Below are 22226 nucleotides of genomic sequence, written 5' to 3' on the forward strand. Positions count from 1 at the left end.
GCATCTGGCGAGCCGAACGTGTCCTCGGACACTCCCGGCACTAAAAGCCATACGCCATTTCATTTTTTACCAATGTTGCTCTTCGTATTTTTTAAATGTCAACTTTACGTACTAAAAAATCCTTCACTTTAATATACTCATAACCATTCAACAAAAAACTTTACAAAATAAAAAAGAACACTTTTCTCTTTGTGAAAATAAAATAAGAAATATGTTTCCCGGTCATGGCTATCCATCAACGACTGCTAATTTCAGATGGCAACCAGCCATAAGATATAGCTTGCACGTTTGCTTGTCAATATTGTTTGACCATCCATCCACACCTTACATAACTACCTGCACGGTTGTTAGGTAACATTGTCTGACCATCCATCCACACCTTACATCACTGCCTGCACGGTTGCTAGGTAACATTGTCTGACCATCCATCCACACCTTACATCACTGCCTGCACGGTTGTTAGGTAACATTGACTGACCATCCATCCATACCCTACATCACTGCCTGTACGGTTGCTAGGTAACATTGTCTGATCATCCATCCATACATTACATCACTGCCTGCCTGCAAAGTTGCTAGGTAACATTGTCTGACCATCCATCCTTACATTAAATCACCGCCAGCAAGTTTGCTAGGTAAAATTGTCTTGCCATACATCCATACCTTATATCCCTGCCTGCAGGTTTGCTAGGTAACACTGTCTTACCATACATCTATACCTTATATCACTGCCTGCACGGTTGTCAGGTAACATTGTCTGACCATCCATCCATACCTTACATCACCGCCTGCACGGTTGTTAGGTAACATTGTCTGGCCATCCATACCCTACATTACTGCCTGTACGGTTGCTAGGTAACATTGTCCGACCATCCATCCATCCATACCTTACATGACTGCCTGCCTGCCTGCCTGCGAGGTTGCTAGGTAACATTGTCTGACCATCCATCCTTATCTTACATCACCGCCAGCAAGGTTGCTAGGTAAAATTGTCTTACCATATATCTACACTTTACATCACTGCCTGCACGGTTGCTAGGTAACATTGTATGACCATCCATCATACCCTCCATCACTGCCTGCGCGCTTGCTAGGTAACATTGTCTAACCGTCCATCTATACCCTACATCACTGTCTACATGGTTGCTAGGTAACATTGTCTGACCATCCATCCACACCTTACATCACTGCCTGCAAGATTGCTAGGTAACATTGTCTGACAATCCATCTATACCCTACATCACTGTCTACACGGTTGCTAGGTAACATTGTCTGACAATCCATCTATACCCTACATCACTGTCTACACGGTTGCTAGGTAACATTGTATGATTATCCGTCCACACCTTACATCACTGCTTGTACAGTTGCTATGACTACACTTCCGTTACACGTTTTGTCGCCTCACGGTACACAAATTTTCGGATGACACCCCCCTCCGCCCCTCACGAGCTATAAGACATATTTGACTTGCTATTTGCTTCACGTCGCACTGACACAGATATGTCTTATGGCGACGATGGGATAGGAAAGGTCTAGGAATGGGAAGGAAGCGTCCGTGGCCTTAATTAAGGTACAGCCCCAACATTTGCCTGGTGTGAAATTGGGAAACCACTAAAAACCATCTTCAGGGCTGCCGACAGTGGGGTTCGAACCCAATAAAACATAGTTGTCATAATTTAACTCGTACTCGCTATTGTCGTACCAAAACTATAACGAATTGTGTAAATACAGTTATTGCCCTTGCTTTCCTCACTGCCTGCTAACTTATATCCTGTTACAAGTGCAGAGTTCCTCATGTTACGCTTACCTGTTCTGAACGGAAACCTCTGTACAATGGAAAAGTAATATGATATCGTACAATTCTGTTGTGTACAGATTTCACCGTATTCCTATCGATTTTTTGTACGTACATACATACATACATACATACATACATACATACATACATACATACATACATATTTATAAATTGTTATGCTTTTCAGCGTTCAGTCGGCAAGCTTCTGTGAATTAACTACGAGCCTTCACATTGTTCTATATGAAACTACAGGTTTCTCTGTGGTATCGTTTAGTTTCATACCTTTTATCCTGAAACTATTAACAATTGAGCCCCCTCTGCTGCTCTTACCCTCCATGCTCAAATCCGTTGTTCTCCTAGGTGCATTTCCTCCTCCGTTATCCTCGTCTGCCTCTGCAACCGAAGGCATGTCTTCATCCATGGAGTTCATTCCTAAATTGGCCGTTACCTCCTTATTGCGAATATCCTCCTGTCATTGTTTCCACCTGTTTGTGACAACAAACTTTTTGTCTTTTTACGATTTGCTTTAGGTCTACGTCGCATATAGGTGTTATGGCGACGATGAGATAGGAAAAGTGTACGAGTGGGAAGGAAGCGATCGCTGCCTCAGTGGCATGGATGGTGTGGAAAGGGGAAACAACGGAAAACATCTTGAGGGCTGCTGACAGTGGAGTTCTAACCCGTTATCTCCCGAATGCACCCAAACCACGGAGCCCCTCGCTCGGTAATAGGAACACTAATCCAGGTATCAGTTGGCCACGAATAGCGAGAAGAGTCTCGAACTGGGAGTTCGCCGGGAGCGCCGGCAACTTGCAGGGTTATTAATCGTCCGACCGATTGCTGAGCGCAACTGCTCCACTTCTTTTGAACGTCGTTAATTAATCGTTCTAATATTTAAAATAGCGGCGAACATCAGATTCCGATGGGGAGCTTCTGACACTTCATTTATTAAAATCCAGGAGCTTGTTTTCTTTTTGTCGGATTTTGCTGTGGTAATTGACAGCTGAAGCTTGCGTGATGTCGTCTCAGGACCATTTATCATCCCCGCGCTGGACTAGTGACGTCCTGCTCACAAGCTAATTCTTAATACGAACACTAACTGATACAGATTATTTGGGCCGTTATTGCGAAACACTTCAAATATTATTTCATATTAGCTTGGTGTGGACATCTACATTCTCCCTTCCCCCCACTGCTGAAGATCGTGATCCTTCTGTGAGCATTCTCTACTTTGTTCTGTTTTGAGCTTTCCTGAATGGGGTACCAACTGTAGAACCCCCGTTTTTGTCGCCCCGGGCCATAAAGAAATTTGCTTCCACAGCCCAGCGAAATTGTCAGTAGTCGTTGCTAAAGAATCAATTCTGCATATCTGATAATAAACACAACGAAAATTGTTCTGGTGGACTGCATATTCATACGTGGCTGGGAGGCGTGATCAGTCTTAAAGAAAATAATGGATAAGAAGAGCATTGTCAGATACGGGGTATTGTTTCCTTAGCAAGGATATGTGAAAAGGAAGACAATGAAGTTAATAATCAATATAAAACAATTACAGAGGAAATATAGATATAACATTTCTAAAGTGAACAATGCCGGGCTGAGTGGCTCAGACGGTTAAGGCGCTGGCCTTCTGACCCCAACTTGGCAGGTTCGATCCTGGCTCAGTCCGGTGGTATTTGAAGGGGCTCAAATACGTCAGCCTCGTGTCGATAGATTTATTGGCACGTAAAACAACTCCTGCGGGACTAAATTCCGGCACCTCCGCGTCTCCGAAAACCGTAAAAGAGTAGTTAGTGGGACGTAAAACAAAAATCATTATTATAAAAGTGAACAGAGCTGTGTTTGGTTGCGCTTTCTGTTGGGCACATCACATCATCATAGTCTATGGATTTTTAGAGTTCAGTCTGAATGCACAGAAGAAAGAGAAGAACCAACTATACGACACTTTGTTCAAACATAGGGACTTGAGCGGATAACTATGGCCGGTTTATTTCTGCACAAAATTCTTTGAAAACTGTTGTGCGGCAACACACATTGGCTATTCTAAAGAACCATTTATACAACACATAACAGCGTTACGTATTCTGTACTTACGTATACAGTAATACCTTTTTACCGGGCGAGTTGCCGTGCGGTTAGGGGCGCGCAGCTGTGAGCTTGCATCCGGGAGATAGTGGATTCGAATCCCATTGTCGGCAGCCCTGAAGATGGGTTTCCGTGGTTTCCCATTTTCACACCAGGCAAATGCTGGAGCTGTATCTTAATTAAAGCTACGCCCGCTTTCTTCCCATTCCCAGACCTTTCCTATCCCATTGTCGCCATGAAACCTATCTGTGTCTGTGCGACGTAAAACAAATAGCAAACAAAATACCTTTTTTAAGGCTCAGTATTTTTTCTATTTTTTGCATTCACTTTTCTTTAAAATTATGTGCTCATGGTAATGCCACGGGTGGGTCAGATGATAAATAAAATAAGTTATAAATATAAATAAGCATCTTATTTTATTATAATTCATATAAATTCGTGTTAAGCACTAAAGACAACGACTATTTCACCCTTCTTAAATGCTTTGCGGACACTTCTCAAGATGCTGCCGATCCACTCTCCATTTCTCTGCACACAGACTGGCCCCCTGCGACGAGATGGAAGGATGAACGCCATTAATTTAGCGATCCAATCAATTTAGCCAAAGAATACAAAACCGAACTCTCCCCAGCAGATGAGCCCCTCCGTCTCACCTCTTGTCCGGGGAACTGTACTCAGCTGCGCAGCTACTTAATACACACTGACTGCAAATAACACTGATTTCAAATGAACCTTTTAAATATAAATGTTAGTCTAAAGCAACGAAAAAAGACCAAATATAGAAGAAGTTTACCCGACGTTACCTTGACAAATAAGTAATAGTAATAGGTGCAATGAGTATAGTATCAAGATTAACCTTTCCAAGACTAAATTGATGTCAGTATGTAAGAAATTCAACAGGATTGAATGTATTTAAGATATGTGTTCTCCCAGGATGATAATACTGTATAGTGAGATGGAATCAGTGTGTAGCTAAGCTAATGCTGTGAGCTCACTGTTGCGATCAACATTATTCTGTAACAAGGAAGTCAGATACCGGACGGACTTATCTTACATCAGTCTCTCTAGACCAACGCTGCTGTAAGGGAGTGAAATCTGGGTGCACTCAAGATATCTTATTCATAATTCAGAAATAACAGACATGGAAGTAGCGAGAATGATCGCTGGCACAAATAGGTGGGAGCAATGACAGGAGGGTACTCGGAATGGGGATATAAAGGATAAGTTAGGAATGAACTGTATAGATGAAGCTGTACGTATAAACTGGCTTCGGTGGTGTGAGGCGAATGGAGGAGGATAGGTTACCTAGGAGAACAATGGACTTTGTTATGGAGGGTAAGAGAAGTAGAGGGAGACCAAGAAGGTGATGGTTAGACTCAGCTTCTAACAATTTAAAGATAAGAAGTCACAGAAGTATGTACAAATTGAGCATTGTGGCGACAATTTGTAAATTCGCAGAGGCTTGCAGATTGAACGCTGAAAGGCTTAACAGTCTATATTGAAGATTTATGTCTGTATGCCGTAATAATAATATTATTAATAATGATGATAATCTCCTTCTTTTTCTACCTCTTTCCTAACTCCTGTGGGGTAGCGAGTGCGAACTGTGTTGCACATGTGGATTTGGCCTTGTTTTACGGCCGGATCCCTTCCCAACGCCAACCCTATATGGAGGGATGTAATCACTGTTGCGTGTTTCTGTATTGGTTGTTAGTGTAGTGTGTTGTGTGAATATGAAGAGGAAAGTGTTGGGACAAACACGAACAACCAGTCGCCGGGCCAGAAGAATTAATCAGAGGCGATTAAAATCCCCGACCTGACTGGGAATCGAACCCGGGACCCTCTGAATCGAAAGCCTTAACGCTGACCATTCAGCGAATGAGTTGGACAATAATAATTGTTACCGTGGTTTGGTGGATTAGCAGAGGTGAAAGAAGGTGCGAGGGTGAACAGGTCTCAAAATACGAAATTAAAGTTAAGATAAAATTTAACAAGGTTATATTTTCTTTGCAAAATCAAGAAATAACAAGAATGGCAGGTACAGAGTAGCAAAGCCACTAATTCGAAAATGTACAATTACAGTGTTACAAGATTTGGGCTCCGAGAGCCAGACACATAATTCTTGAGCAATGAGTCCAACTTTACTATATACAAAATTCAACAAAGGGGCAGAAGACCCCAATCATGCCCAGGAGCTCTTGCTCCCAATTACAGTGTAAAGCCTCCTCGAGGCACGCAGAAACAAATTTCAAGAAAGAGCGACCCGCTCTTAAGTTCAAGCCTATCAAAGGCCACACCAAACTCCACGTTCAAGCTGTCCTCCAAGGACATATACACAGGGGTAAAAATACCCAACCTACTGAGGCCTATTAAGAAAAGAAACAGGTCAATTACATGGCCTCTAAAATACCAACTTGAGAGGAGGCGTTCTTGCACTCCTAATACGTTTTATATAAAACCTACTTGGCACTAGGCCGTTACTGCAAGGGCTAATCCCATACTAGAAAGGTGACTTATAGAAGGAGACAATTACATTAAGGAAGAAACGGTTGAGAAAATAAGTTCACCTCAACGCAATATGAGTGGGAGCTCGAGAGGGTTAAGCACTCTCTATCCCAATATGTAGTTTAAAAGGATAGAACTGATACTAAGTGTCTTTACATTTTAGGGGAAAAGTTACGTGGTAGAAAGGCTTCGGACCTTCCCCGAGAGTTAAACTGCTGAGCTAGCAAGAAAAGAAGTTATTAAACGGCCATTACCTGGTGGCTGAACTGCTGCCCGAAGAAAGAGGCGCTTCCCGCCCCCTGCTACGTACTTTACACACTGATAGATGTTACTGAAGTGGCCCGGAGACCCGAAAATCAGCAGTTTATATACCCTCGTGGAAAGTTCGAGGCGTTACAGGAATGAGAACACCCTCCCAGAAGAATTTTATTGGCGAACAACGAAAACCCCTACACTAGATGAAGAAGAAACACATTATTGGTGGAAAATTAATTACAGAAATTTCTTATTGGTCAGATTCAAAACTGGCGGAAAGAAAGGGTTAATATTGCCAACTTAAACAAGAACTGAAAGAAATTTAACAAAGAACAAACTTATGAATTCAAAATTTCTCCAAAAAACACAGTTCTTTCACTTCGCACTAGGGTGCATAATTGTAGTTCTTCAGTAGTGCCATCTGGAAGAGAATGTCCACACTTCTTACTACGGGTAAAACAAAAATACATCGAAAACGACCAAGTTCAGAAACTTCAAAATTTACAAGTAGTGACATCTTCTGAGAAACTTGAAAATTAACACAGTAGATAAAGTTCAGACTTCCTCCAGTAGAGGAGTTTCAACTGGCGCAAAGTTTGAATTAGCGGCGTGGAGGTGTACCACCCGGTACAATAATAATAATAATAATAATAATAATAATAATAATAATAATCGCTATAGCGCATGTGAAAACAGCTATGTGATTCTGTTGTCGGAGAAATACTGACCCACAACACGTACTACATTAAGAACGGGAATCATGAACCTTGAATCTTTGATGACAAAACCTTCCTAGTCAAAGTTCTAAACCCAAAGATTTCACATAGCCACTGGACGTACAACAGTTCAGTAGACTTCAGGTGACTTGGCATTCTGCGATCACAAAAAGAACATGTAACTTTCCTACACTTTGACGCTGTTGCTGTGACTCGGGCTGTATCATCACCGTCGATTCCACCCTGACTTTGCAGGTTCTATCCCAGATGAATTAACCAGACGTGGCCAAAATTTCCCCGTCCGTCTGGGAATCGAACCAGGGACATAAGACCACTATGCTGACCACTCAGCCAAGGGGATGGACGACGAGAATACCGTTTAACCGTAATGTTAACAGCCTGACAAAATGAAGGGAAGGAAAGGACTCCTTACGCCTCGTAAACCCAATCGAGTCTGTGTCAGAAGAGAACAAGAGTCGGTCAAGGGAGGATGGACAAGAAATATGACAGGGCAGCGTCGCACAAGTAAGTGCAAGCCAATCATTGTCTTTATTCCGGAGACAACACGTTTCATAAGATTTTTGCTAATGGCTTTACGTCGCATCTTATGGCGACGATGGGATAGGAAAGGCCTAGGATTTGGAAGGAAGTGGCCGTGGCCTTAATTAAAGTACAGCCCCCAGCATTTGCCTAGTGTGAAAATGGGAAACCACGGAAAACCATCTTCAGGGCTGCCGACAGTGGGATTCGAACCCACTATCTCCCGGATGCAAGCTCACAGCCGCGCGCCTCTAACCGCATGGCCAACTCGCCCGGTCAATTCATAAGTAGTGAGTTCCTGGGTTTAATAATAATAATAATAATAATAATAATAATAATAATAATAATAATAACACCGTGTGGACGCCAATTGGTAGCCTGCGCTTTTGTGAGGAAGGATAATACGTAATGTTGTGGACGGCACAAAACCCCAAACCCCAAGCCAGAGGAAATAACCAATGAAGGTAAAAGTTAGAAATCCAGCAGGTAATCGAACTCGGGAGCTTTTCGCCAAAAGACCAATATGCTTAGCAATTAGCCACGGAACCAGGTATATGAATATTATTAAATTGATCTGAATCGGGTACGATCTCTCTTAAAATGGATCTATAATTAGATCTAGACTTGAGAAAGTTTGTCTGACGTCAGTGTGGTTTACAGAACAAAAAACCCTATGGTGCAACAGCCCTGATGGATCTTCGCCTACCAAGCGACCGCTGCTCAACCTGCAGATAACGAAATGACTCATTTTCATTGCTTTCTAGACCGGGGCCGCTATCTCACAGTCAGATAGCTCCTCAATTACAATCCGACATACCCTCAGATCCAGGTGAAAATTCCTGCCCTGTCCAAGATTCCAACCCGAGGCCTCTGAGTGAAAGGCAGGCACGCTTATCTCTAGACCGCGGGACCGACTGTGTGGTTTTATACTCTGCTAAATTTCGGTGCAGACAGCTTATTCTCATTTTCTGTCAATATCCTGGTATGATAAGATACATTCTTCTTCTAACGCTTTTCCTACACCTGTGAGGTCGCGGGCACGTGTGAATATGGCCCTTCATACGCCAACCATATATTGCGTGTTTCTTTGGTGATTGGCAGTGTTGTATATTGTGTGAATATGAAGAGAAGAGTGTTGAGACAAAAACACCCAGTTTTCGATCCAGAAGAATTAATCAGACGAGATCAAAACCCCGACCCGACCGGGAATCGAACGTGGGACACTCTGACCATTCAGCCAAGCAGGGCTCTTCTGCTGGAATATTGTTAGTTACTCGCCGCCAATCCATATTAGGGAAATAGCAAAAGAAATTTCTAGGTTTAAAGTAAATTAATCACTGCACCATTAAGTTTCGAACAGCTAGAGAGTTTTATTTTTAAAATTCGCTGCGAGAAGAAAGGTGTGTTTGGACACTAGAGCCAGCTGCCGTCTAATTCATTTTGGAGAGGTTCGGTCTGCCTCGGCTCCGTACCGCACCAAATAATAACGACCGAACGGTTGGTCAGTGCAATTAAACCAGGCATGCCTGATTCCATCCCTCTTCATTTACCGGGAACACTTCATCCGTGTTTTCCAATCCACTTTAAATAGACGCTAGTCCGAGTTCCACGCGAATAAAAAAAAAAAGGAGAGGGAGGGACGCTTGGGACACGATAATCGTGCGGGCACCAATCGAATATTTCAACGGTAACACATTTCTTTTTCTGTAACAGGATAACCAAGACTGGAGTCAAAGTCAATTAAGTTTTATTACTGGGATTTGCCACGCCGAGTCTCTTGTCCCTGCAAGTTGGACTTTTAATACGCACAGATTCTTTGAGCTGGGAGGGAGCGCGCGCGGCAAGGCGCGAAGGTTAGCACAAGGACCTCCCACTATGACCTCAGTAACTGCAACAAGAATTCGCAGCTCCATCAAGTCCTTACTTTTTGAAAGAAAAAAATAGGGAACTATTCTCTTATTTATTATTTATTTATTTATTTATTTATTTATTTATTTATTTATTTATTTATTTATTTATTTATTTATTTATTTATTTATTTATTTATTTATTTATTTTATGGAGACAGGTACAAGCCTAATGATGCGAAGCACGTGCACACATACAATTACATTAAGTGAAAAGAAAAAAATACTTAAATATAACTTCAATGGAAAACAAAGAAATCAAAATAAAATTAGATATAAATTAACGATACGCTTTTCTTCACTATCATAACATCGACAACTGGAAACAGTATTACAAATATTCAGCTATATATGGACATAATTTTAAGATGGTAGTTGCAAAAACTGAAGACCTCCCCGAGAACCAACACATCAGTAATTTTTCAGGAGAGAGGAAAACTATTTTTGGAGTTTATTTCATGTCATAAATTACTTGAACCGATTGCATATGCAAGTATAAAAATGGGTTCATCTATTTAAAACAATATTTTACTGTTATAACTTAAGGTTTAAAAAGCAATGTATGAATTGAAAGTGATAGGCCTACAGAGGAAGGTAATGTGCAAGTATGTCTTACGTTTGAATACAAAAGAAGAGAAATCCTGTACTTGCATTTGGAACACAATTGATAGCAAATAATATTATTGTAATTATAAAAATAACAATAAAAATGTCAGTAACATATTTCAAAATATAGATGTGATTTCTTCTATGATCTTTCTTTAAATCATCTATTAGACTGCACCAGATGATGAACGTACACAAGCACTGTCCAGCAACTTTACTGATGTTCCAGCCTTACACCACGGAGAACATTGTATCCGAGAGATGGTGGGTTCGAACCTCACTGTTGGCAGCCCTGAAGATGGTATTCAGTGGTTTCCCATTTTCACACCAGGCAAATGCTGGGGCTGTACGTTAATTAAGGCCAAGGCCGTTTCCTTCCCTATCCTAGATACTTCCTATCCCATCGATGCCGTAAGACCTATCTGTGTCGGTGTGACGTAAATCAAATTTAAAAAGAAAATGGGAAACAAAGTTTTGTTGGCTGTAAACCAGTGTGAAGTTCAAATGTAAGACATAAGATGACACTACAACTTAGAGGCGTCATGGAACACCCTATTTCCACTGAAGTCTCACTTTTCAAAAATTTGTTGGTTACATCCTTATTCCGGGATTCAGTTGAAAACCTATATTTGTTCCATGACTGTAAATTATGGTGTTAGTGATGTTCTCAATGATGATGGTGATGATGATGGTGATGATGATGATGATAAGGAGGAGGTAGATGATATCATTTTTTACAATTTGCTTTACGTCGCAGCGATACAGATAGGTCTTACAACGATGGCGGGATAGGAAAGCCCTAGAAGTGGGAACGAAGAGACCGTGGCCTTAAGTACGGTACAGCCGCTGCATTGACCTGGTATGAAAATGGGAAACCTCGGAAAACCATTTTCAGGGCTGCCGACAGTGGGGTTCGAACCTACTATCTCCCGAATACTGGATACTGGCTGCACTTAAGTGACTGCGGCTGTTGAGCTCGGTCATGTCTGTTACAGCAATGTTTTCCGCACTAGGGAATATTTACGAACAAACCCTCCATCGGTATGTATTCAGACACGTTGAAATTGTCATCGGTGACTCTCAAAATGGCTTCAGATTTGGGAAATCGACGACGACGACAAGGCCGCGGCTGCTTCCTTCCCACTCCTAACCCTTTCCCGTCCCATCGTCGCCATAAGACCTGTCTGAGTCGGTGCGACGTAAAGCAACTTGTAAAGATTGTAACAGACATGAAAGTAGCGAGTTTGATTGCTCGTATAAACAGGTGAGAACAATGGCAGGAGGGTACTGGGAATTAGGAGATAAATGCTAAGTTAGAAATTAACTCTATGGATGAAGCTGTGCACAGAAGCCGGCTTCGGTGGTGGGGTCATGTGAGGCGAAAGGAGGACGATAGGTTACCTAGGAGAATAATGGGCTCTGTTATGGAGGGTACTGGATGTAGAGGGAGACCAAAATGACGATGGTTAGACTCAGTTTATAACGATTTAAAAATTATTATCTATGGAGGGATTAGCTTGTGTTCGGAAGATAGTGGGTTCAAATTCCACTTTTGGCAGTCCTGGAGATATTCTTATGATTTCAGTTTTTCATCTGCGATAAATGATGGAGCTTTACCGTAATTACGCCCACGGTCGCTTCCTTCCCAGTCCTAGACTGTTCTATCGTCCGTATTACAGTCGGCGCAAGGTAAAGAAAAGGAAAAATAAGGTCAAATTTCCGTTTGGGAAAATCAAATGATCATAAATATGACGCTGAAAATGATAACCCGTAATTCATTTGTATATAATGGATCGCTTTCGAGACACATCTGTATGCAAGTTGGAGCCTACAAGTGTAGGATTCAGTGCATCGAAAGCGGGGAAGTAACTCATGGTCTATCATCAGTCCTCTAGAAGGAGATGAGACCTTTTCTTGGCTAGTTGCTTTACGTCGCACCGACACAGATAGGTCTTATGGCGACGATGAGATGAGACCTCTTCGATGAAAAGTGTCATGGCCATCCATCAACACTTCACATAACACCCTGCGCTGTCCCTAGGTAACATTACATTAACATTTTTTTGAATCGCTAATTTCGTGACGTAAATGTTCAAATGACCCCAGCCATAAGATATATTTATGTCAAATAACGGTATTAAATTTCCCTTCGTGAAAATAAAATGGTCATAAATACGACCTTAAATACTCAAACTGATAACGAGTAGTTTATTTGCCTACAACGAATCGTTTTCGAGACACATCTGTATGCAATTTGAAGTCGAGAAGGGTAGGATTTAGCAAATCTAAACGGGGAAACTGACTCAGAGCCTCTGAAACTACCATAAATGAAATAATCAGTTCTCTAGACTATGATGAGATGAGGCCTCCTTGATAAAGGCGCCTTATGTACATCTCTCTCATAGCCATCCATCAATACTTCACATCGCAACCTCCAGGATCACATCGACCATCTTTAAAAATTTGCCACTCATTTTGCATCGCTAATTTCGTGACGTAAATGTACAGATGACTCCTAGCCATTAGGCATGTTTTTTGTCAAAAAGAGTACGTAGGACGCTTCTTTGTTAAAGCGGAAAGGACACAGGCCGTGGCGGATGACCTGTCGGCCGCACGTTCCAATGCCCACTGTGCGGCAGGTTATAGTTAACGGCGGGCGCTAGCCTCTCCCGGATGGAGGCACACTGATTGCGAACCAGAGGAGCCGGTGATTGGTAATTGTATTTTTCATCCTGCTAACTAGCTTTCTTCGATACCATCTCCCTGCCTTGGCCTGACCCTCCCCCTTCGTACAGTCTCAGTAAAAAATAAAGGGTGCGTGTTATGATATTTTTGTCTGTGTGGCCAAGCTCTGAGCTTGGTAGTTCTCGATAGCCGTCACAACGATGGACTCATCTGTGATGCTGCTCATTGTTCTATTGTGAAATCATCACATATTTTTAAATTAGCACTTTCAGATTTTTCACTAAATTAGAATGTCGGTGAGATAAAATACGGGAAGAACAGAAACTAACCGAGCGAGTTGGCCATGTGGTTAGAGTCGCGCACCTGTAAGCTTGCATTCGGGAGATAGTGGATTCGCAACCCTATCTTCCATTGTTCCGCATTTTTATTACGGGCAAATGCTTGGGCTATACCCTAATTTCGGCAACGGTCGCTTCCTTCTCGCTCCTAGTCCTTTCCCATCACATCGTCGCCATAATACATGTCTGTGTCGGTCCGACGTAAAACGAATTGTATAAAGAAAAAAGTGTCCATATTCTTTGCACACCTTAATCCTTAATTCAAGAAACATTTTATGCAAAATAACCACTTCACAAGGTCTTACGGATCCCGCATGTCCTCAGTGCCATAATAATAATAATAATAATAATAATAATAATAATAATAATAATAATAATAATGTTATTATTATTATTATTATTCGCTAATTTGCCAAATAGGGACCACGATAAGTTTCATCATACATCTTGGCGTTTACTCAGTTTTCGATAGATCCAGCAAGTTTTAATGAGCTCGTGTGTCGAGCACGGCGTTCATTCGACCACTTTGCACCAGTTGTCCATTTCACTTCCCGGAAAATCCCAAAAGTCACGATGCTTCTTCTGGAAAGTTCTCGTTTGTATTCGTCATCTGGCCGTAGGCCTATTTCTTCGAGATCTTTCTTGACGTTAGCAAACCAGGGAATTGTAGTTTTTGGTTTTTAGTCAAAATTGTTAAAAATGCATTTTGTCCATCGAGAATCGTTAATCTTTAGTAGGTGACCATAGAAGCGAGCCTTGCGTTTGCGCAGTGTGTCCGTGATCTTCTGTCTTAGTGTAGATTTCTTCTCTGTATTTTCTTATTAGCAAGATACCCGTGCTTCGCTACGGTATTATACTGAAATTTATAATTGAATGTCGTCTTGGGTGCCTTGGCGGTACTGAACCCCCGACCGAGCAGCGTTCGTATTTATGTCTCGGCCAGGATCCGTTTCCAGCGCAGTCCGCACATTTAGACGATGGTCCAGAACCCCACAGCGAGATGCAAGACACTACTTGTCGGTAAATTACATCTGCTGCCATTGTCATTGCTGACAATGTGACCAGCACCATTATCGCGCGTAGGCAAGTGCGCGGGATTTCTGGCGATGCCAATGATATACTTCCGTGCATTATTGACCTTATTATAGAGGTGAACAATTGCACGATCAATACATCCCTATCGTTTATTTCAGTTGTGTTTACATTTTTATTTACATGCCAGGAAAATCTACTGTAATCTAAGTTCTCCAAAGGAAAGGATGGCTCTAGAAAACGAACCCAGGAAAGATTAAAAAGATCGGTTTATCGGTTACTTTATGAACAGCAAAATCAATTGGTGTCAACTCCTGTTTCACCCCACCGCCGTTAAGTTGACCCCCACCCCCACCCCAGAAAAAGAAGGCGTGTTTCTTCATGTTTAAAGGAGATTCCAAATACCAAAGTTCACGTCTGTTACCTTCAGTTTTGAGGTATCATTATCCCCATAAAAAGAATCCACTTTTTAACTTCCTATCACACTCTCCCCCCTTCCCCCTTAAGTGAATTTTCCTGGAAAAAATACTAGTTTTTTTAGTAAATGATATTCTAATACCAATTATCACGATTGTAAAAGCTTGAGTTTTTGAGATATGTGTCCTCATGAAAGGAATTCAACTCCTTTTTTCCCCCGCCCCGCAGGATAATTTTCCTCCAAAAATGCGTTTTCCTTCGTTTTTAAAGAAGATCCAAATACAAATTTTCACGTCTGTAATAACTTTAGTTTGTATTAGGTGTAAGTATCCTCATACAATATTAATGCAATTAATTTTTAAATTCTTTCAACCCCCTCCATCCTTCATTGGATTTTTCAAAATCAAAGGAATACATGTTTCTTTAAATTTCAAGCAGATTCTAAATACCATTTTTCACGTCTGCAGAATCTTTCGTTTTTGAGATAATAGTATCTTCATACAAATAATTCAACTAATCTTTCAATTTCCCTCCCCCCTTTAAGTGGATTTCCGAAAACAAAAAAATATTTCTTTATTTTAAAAGGAGATTCCAAATACCAAATTTCAGGTCTGTAACACCATTTTTTGAGATATCATTATCCTAATAAAAATAATTCAACCCCATTTTCAGTCATTTTCCCCCCACCCAAGTGGTTTTCCCGAAAACAAAAAATACATGTTTCTTAATTTTTAATAGAGGTAAAATTTACCATTTTTCACTTCTGTAACATGTTCAGTTTTTGAGATGTACTATAGATATGCTCATTTTAAAATTTCACCCCCTTTTTAGTTCCGCTTAAGTGAAATTCCCGGAAACAAATTAGCTATGCTTCTTTACTTTTACAGGAGATTCCAAATACCAATTTTTACGTCTGTTACATTTTAAGTTTCTGAGATATACTGTAGACATAGTCTTTCTGAAAATTCACCCCATTTGTCACTCCTGTTTAACCCCCATTAATTGGATTTTCCAAAAACAAAAAATGCGTGTTTATTTTTAAAGTACCAATTTTCAGATCCTTAATATCTTCAGTTTCTGAAATGTAAGTATCCTCATTAAAGGCATTCAATCCCTTTTTCACTCTTTCTCACTCCTAGTGGGATTTTCCGAAAACAAAAAAGTAAGTGTTCCTTTATTTTGAAAGGAGTTTCTAAATACCAATTTTTACATCTCTGAACTTTTAAAGTTTTGAGGTATAGATACACTCATTTTAAAAATTCACTATATTTTTACCCCCTTAGTGCAGGAATATCCAACAAATCTTGCCTTACCGAGCACCTACATTGTTGTAATATAAATGTATCCTCAAAATTTCATTTCTTTATGTTCAGTAGTTTTGGCTCGGCTATGATGAATGAGTCACTCAGTCAGTCAGGAAGTACATGTTCTTTTGTATATATAGATGTAGGCATACGTTCTGTTTTGTAGTAGAGAATCTTTCCCCCTTTTTGCTCTAAGTTACCGAGCTTACATTTCTGAGGGAAGTCATTTTGACGCTTAGAGAGATACCAGCTTGACGACAGTGTCATAATGATGAATTTTGGTATTTATAGAAAAGCACCTTTCGTCATGTTTCGGATAGTTTGGAAAGCTACATCCATATATTTTTTTTAAATTTCGTTAGGGCCATCTATGGACCACGGTGTTTCTTGATGTCGTCGTCGTTGTTTGCCACAATTGGTATTCTTAGCGGTTTATTTATTTATTTATTTATTTATTTATTTATTTATTTATTTATTTATTTATTTATACAGCGAGTTGAGGTGAGTTTGCTCTGGCCGCTAATGCCTCTGTATCTGCTTCGTTTGATTGGGTCCACTCATCAAGGTATTTAAACTTATCTACACGGTTTATTGTTCCATATTTGGTATTCAGTTGGGTCGTGCTGTTTTTTATGTTTGACATTATTTTCGTCTTTTCAAAGATTATTATTATTATTATTATTATTATTATTATTATTATTATTATTATTATTATTATTATTATTATTATTATTATTATGTTTTAAACCTGTTTCGTTATCCTCTTCCCATCCACTCTAAATAGATGTCCATAAAATTTGAGTCATCTTTTCTTCATTGACTCGATTTTTCGTATTCGTGGTGTACTTATCACTTTCCTCGTTATTTTTAGACCCATTATCTTGCGGAGGATCTTTCTCTAAAATCTCCGGGCTTCTCTTAGTCCCGATATCCCTGGCCTTCTGAGGCATTCACTGGTGTGTAGACACTCCGTGTTGTAGTGTCTTAGTTTACATCGCTTTGAGATGGCTTTTCTCTCGTATAAAGTATGTGCCCTGCGAAAAGCAGTTGTCTACTTCTATCGCCTGGTGTAGTTGTCTTCTCTCTCACTAGTTTTCAGCTATACGATTTTCGCGAGGTACTACAAGTTATCAGCTCTTTCTACCTTACCATGTTGCTGTCTTCAAGTGATGAACGGCTGTTTTGATCTTGGTCGTATATTTGTTTCTTCCAAAGAAATTTGGAGTCCTGCGTTAGTACATTAATCTGCTCTATATCATTATAATCATTCAAAATAATAATGATAATTATGCTTTGTCAATTGCTAGTTGCCTACTAAGCCTCTCGCATTCTCCTCTAAACTGTCTGGCTGACATCAGCATGTATTTTTGTTGGTAGTGTGTTCCCATCTGGTCTTGATTAGTGCGTCGTATTGTGCGCAGGCGCTAATTCCCTGCCTAGTAATGGAATGCATTCCATAATAAGCTACAAGAATGGCTCTCTTACGCTATATATTTATTTTAATTGGGTTGTGTGCAATGGTTAAGGGTTGTCTGTCTTTCAGCCTCCCAAGTAGAACTCCTTTCCCCCTCCCACCCCCTCCTCCTTTCCTTTTTATTTCATGCAGATTTATCGAGCGGTCTTGTGTCAGGCTCATGTTGCCAAGAAGAGCAGCCTGGTAGGACACTGCCATGACCAGGGCAATACTAGAACGGATCATCAACAGCCCTCATTCAGAAGTAACTAGACTTCGGATTTTTAGACATTAATAGGTTAGAATGCAATCTAATGTAGTTACCAGGAAGTGTCGTGTAGCCCGCTCTTCCATAATGTAGAGAGATGTGCTAGGGGTTCTGATGGGTTGTACCCCTACTGTTTATGCAAAGCTCATAGCATAACTGTTGTGCAGGATAGACTATATTTGTTAATGTTATTTGGTTTACGTCCCACCGCTACTTTTACGGTTTTCGGAGAAGCTGAGGTGCCGGAATTTAGTCCCGCAAGTGTTCTTTTACGTGCTAGTAAATCTACCGACACGAGGCTGACGTATTTGAGCACCTTCAAATACCACCGGACTGAGCCAGGATCGAACCTGCCAAGCTGGGTTCAGAAGGCCAGCGCCTCAAGCGTCTAAGCCACTCAGCCCGGCTAGACTATACTTGTTAACCTGTTCAGTAAGTTTGCATTCTAACCTAGTACTGCCTAAACATTTGCTCTCTAGAAATGAGTGAAGAGGTTAAAGCTGTTAAAAAATAGATTGGCTGTTTTTCTTTTAACCTGACGACACGCTTACTGTAGTAATAATAATAATAATAATAATAGTGGACCGGTGCTGTTCCGCAGCATTCGTTATAAATAGGTCAGATAACTCGTCTTGATGCGCCTGCCGTGGTCGTATTGTTTTGCCTGCTCCTTCCAATATTTTAATACTAATAATATATTTTATTGCAGCCAATGGTCGAAATATATTTACATTAATAACACAACTTAGTGATCTTTGCAGAAGGCTGTTATCGATTCGCGCCGACAAGTACAAATCGTGGCATGATAACGTTCACAGCTCTTACCACAACGTTCACATACACAGTCCGTGTCTGGTTGATGGAATGTCTTTAGTTTTACACAACTTATAATGCAATCAGTGTATTGTAAAGCGTGTAATCAAGTGTCTGAGTTCATATCCTCCTCCTTGCCAGTCTTTGTAAATCATTGCGTCCGACGAGTAAAATTCGCTCTTCTTTGCTCTTAATTTCTCTATGAACTGTAGATATATTGGTGTAGTTGGTAGCGGTAGGTAATAACGGAGATCCTCTGCGTAGAAAGGTTCGCGAGTTAACTCATATACAAGTCTTGAACTCGTATACTTCGAGACACATAGTGCCTTTTTCAGAAACGTAGCTTTCACTTTTTCTAGTTGCTCAAACTGTTTCACTTTTAGATGCGACCATACAATTTCTAAGAAAGAGGTGATCACTGGTGAGATATTGAGGTCAATTCATTTCAGGGCTGTTTTGACAGACAACTTACTCAAATTCGGTATGTCGTTGATGACTCCGATTGCTGCATTTGTCCTGTCATTGATGTGGGTAGAGAAAACATTACATCTAATTTGTAGTGTGACTCCCAAATACTTGAAGTTCGACACAGTCTTTAGAGGTCTCCCATGTATATGAAACTCTGATGCTTTACCTCCCTTTCCTAAATGTCATTGATACTGTCTTTTCCTCGTTTAATTGAAGTTTATTCTCTTCTGTTCACTTCACCAACGCGTCAAGTGTCTCTTGAAGTTTCTCACTGGACCTCAAGGCAATCGCTATATCGTCTGCATACATATATATGCTTGTTTCTTCAGGGATTACTTCTATAATGGCCGCCGTAGCAATTATAAATAGTACTGGGTTTATTGGATCCCCTTGTAGTACACCGGTGCTTTCTTGAATTGGGTTGGACTTCGCTATTCCGTCACTAATTTCTATGTAGTTTGAGGCCAGTATGTTCTGAATTATTCGTTTGGGACTTAGTTCTTCTCATTAATCTGTCTAGTTTCTCCATTATGATTTTTCGGCTGATAGTCGACAGCTTTGGAGAAGTCGAAGAAAATGGTGTATAGCTTGCTTCCCGTTCTAGTTGTACCTGCTTCAATATCATCCAGTAGACATTTGATGGCCTGTACCGTGTTCCTCCCTCTTCTAAAACCGAATTGTTCCTCTGGTAGTTTGGAATCGACTTCGCTAGTCAGGCGTTGACATAAGAGTTTTGTTAGGATCTTTAGCATCGTACATTCGAGGGCGACGCCTCTGTAAGCGTTTGGATCTTCAGTGCTTCCCTTTCCTTTATATATCATTTTGACTGTGGACTTTCTCCAGCTGCTTGGAATCGTTCCTTGCTTAAGGCATTGGTTCAAGATATATGTTATTGCTTCTTTTAGTGTCGGGAAAGCAATTTTGATGTGTTCATTACAGATATTATCCGGACCGCAAGCCTTATTATTTTTGGAGCTGTTTATAGCATCTTCTGCTTCCTTGAATGTAAACAGTTCAGTTTTTAGGTCTTCTTCTCCTGTAGGTGCATGGGCTAGAATGCTGCAAGGAAGTGTGTCTCTTGTACTTAATACGTGGCCCATATGATTCTCCCAAACCTCAACAGGAATATTTCGCGGATATTTAGGGCGTCTTGGGTTAAGAGCTTTATACGGGTATTGCTCTGATTTTTCTGTCAATCTTTGTTCTTCCTGTTTCTGAAATAGCTTTTTATCCTGCTTTATGAGTGCCCTATAGGTCCGCCTCTTGTTGGTGTAATCTTGTAGTAGATTGTTGCTTGGGGCTTTAAGGGCTGCGCTTTCGGTACAGTCTTTCTTGCCATGTAGAAATTTCTCCTAAACCAAGGCTTTGCTTTCCTTATAAATGGACAATCTGAAATGTCTGCGCCTTGTAGTCAATCTTGTAGTAAATCTTCCATCTTGTTGGCCGCTTCCTCCAGGTTGCCTTCCATCACCATCTTCACAATTGCCTAGTTGTCTGTCTCACATCGTGCTGTAGGAATTTTCTCGAAATCCTACGGGTTTCAATCTCCTCTCGATCACAATCACCTTTAATCAGGAGCATGGTTTCTACCATCTGATGTTTCCTTACTGGGTTTAGGATAATTTTCTGTCCTATTGGTTTTAGTTTATCCAGGTTTGTAAAGATCAGGTATATGGTGCTGGTGCCATTATGACTTATATATGTTTTGTCTTCGCATCTATTAACCATGGATAATCCTTCCTCTTCCAAGACTCTTCTAAGACTTCTCTTGATTTTTGGGAAGGAACATCTACTCTGCAGTTGAAGTCACCCGCAAGGATAATGCCGTCATTTCTGCTTGTTGTGTTCAAGACTGTGCCTATTTCATCTATAATTTGGAGAGAGTTGATGTCCGGTTGGAAGTACGCACAAATGAAAACACACAGTTTAGATTGTACTACTAAGACATTATTAGTTCTATGTATAGCTTTAAGGGGCATGAATTTCGGCGTGAGTAGGCATTTGATTCCTCCTTTTGGTCTTCCTGTGAGTCCTTGTTCTGCTAGTACGTTAACTGTGTAATGCTTGTTTGCTGTCCACTCTGAGGTCAGGAAGGTTTCTAACATTATCACTGCGTCATAGCGATCAAAAATATCCTCTGGCTCTAAGTTGGCTACATTTAACAGGGCTTCAACGTTCCATAGCAATAGCTTAACTTCTGAGTCTCTCATTTGCCATGAAGTTTTACTGTCTATTTGAGGTGAAACGAAAGAGCCGAAACATTACGTCCGTTGGCCAGAAAGCTGACTCGTACACTTTATCTTTGCTTTCTAAAGGAATTCCGACCTTGCAGGCTTTATTTTCTCCTTTCGTTCTGAGTTCTTCACATTTAACTCCATCTTTGAACCTCTTGTCCACCAAGTAGTCACTTACGTCATTAGTTTAATGAACATCTAATACCGATAATATAGTTTATAACACTGCATTCCATACAATATTCTGTGCTTCAACTATTCGGGTGTATTTGCATCTTAATAGTTCCAAACGATCTTACCCGAGATAGTGCAACATACAGTTGGCCTGACTGAATACTGGTTCGGATAAATAGACTAGACACTCTTTCAAGAGTTTGTCCCTGCACTGGCCATACAGAAGTCTAGTCGACCTGATACCTTCCCGTCTGTACGTACGTAGACTGTTTTCTCTTATTAGTATGTAATTTATTAGGAACGTTCTGCCATCTGTTGCGTATATTTAGAAGCTGGGGAAGGTCAGAGAGTTAAAGAGTATTTAGCAGAGATTAGTATTCTTCCATGATCAGAGGAAGTGTATAATCTCTGGCTTCCCGGGTAGTAATCAAACATGGCTGCATGCAATCGCATTACTAAGGATGAAACTCACACATATCAGAATATTAATGAAAGTGTTAGTCGCTTAGTAACGCGCTAAGTATAGAATGTATTGCGGGTTAGGGTAAGCAATTATTGGAGTGATCGTTTAATGATTTGATTTTATGAGTACTCGAAGTCGGCCGAACTTAGAGGCCGACCAAAG

This window comes from Anabrus simplex, chromosome 4 (genome assembly GCF_040414725.1).
Source record: "Anabrus simplex isolate iqAnaSimp1 chromosome 4, ASM4041472v1, whole genome shotgun sequence".
In the NCBI taxonomy this organism is placed as follows: domain Eukaryota; kingdom Metazoa; phylum Arthropoda; class Insecta; order Orthoptera; family Tettigoniidae; genus Anabrus; species Anabrus simplex.